Source organism: Schistocerca cancellata, chromosome 6 (genome assembly GCF_023864275.1).
Source record: "Schistocerca cancellata isolate TAMUIC-IGC-003103 chromosome 6, iqSchCanc2.1, whole genome shotgun sequence".
Lineage (NCBI taxonomy): Eukaryota > Metazoa > Arthropoda > Insecta > Orthoptera > Acrididae > Schistocerca > Schistocerca cancellata.
The window spans coordinates 518,014,283-518,015,102 of NC_064631.1; positions in this window are offsets into that span (position 1 = coordinate 518,014,283).

Genomic DNA, 820 nt, shown 5'->3' on the forward strand with positions numbered 1-820 from the left:
CTATTTGTCTAAGATTTTCTTAGGTAGGAAATTATACCCACAAAATGTGTATTTTTATTATTGTGGATTTTTGAATACCAACTTGTGTGGTTGGAAATAAAGGGTTGAAAGATAACTGCATTACTACCAATTAATACAAAAAACTGGAACAGATTAACAGTGGGTACTGAGTCCAGAAACAAGATTGCAAATGAGTTTTGTGACCACCAGACTGAAATCCATTGAATTGCAGTGAAGGATTCAAAATGCACCTGGCATTAGGTTGTGAATTTACAGACCTAGTCCAGTGCATCCTTCATGAGTAGAAGCATGACTTCAGGCTCAAGGGCAACAGTTCTTATGAAGCTATACTTTTGTCCAAAAAGCTCTTACTTATTGTTGTATTTCTGTGATATTTTAATTATTTTATCAACACCAACCAGGAACATCATGGACAGTTCCCTTGTAATTTCCAAGCTTGCTCTAACACTTTGATAATAATTATTGACTAAGCATACAAAATATGAAAGGAAATGCCACCTGTAGTTGACATTACCCCATGTGCCACACTACCTTGTATATATAAAATATCCACCATCTCAAATTTCTGCACTATGAGGATAGCATGATTTGTATCAATCAGTCCTCCTTCAGAAGTCTGAAATACATATGTGGACTGTCAGATTTGGAGTGCACATGTGACTGCTTTTAAATTTATCTTCAGTGGTATGTAGTGCAGGTGAATAGTTCCTATGATTTTAACTCTATCTGCATCATGATCTACTTTTTTTAGACAAAGAATCGTGTTGAAATTTTCCAGGCTTATCATTCAACCCCTACA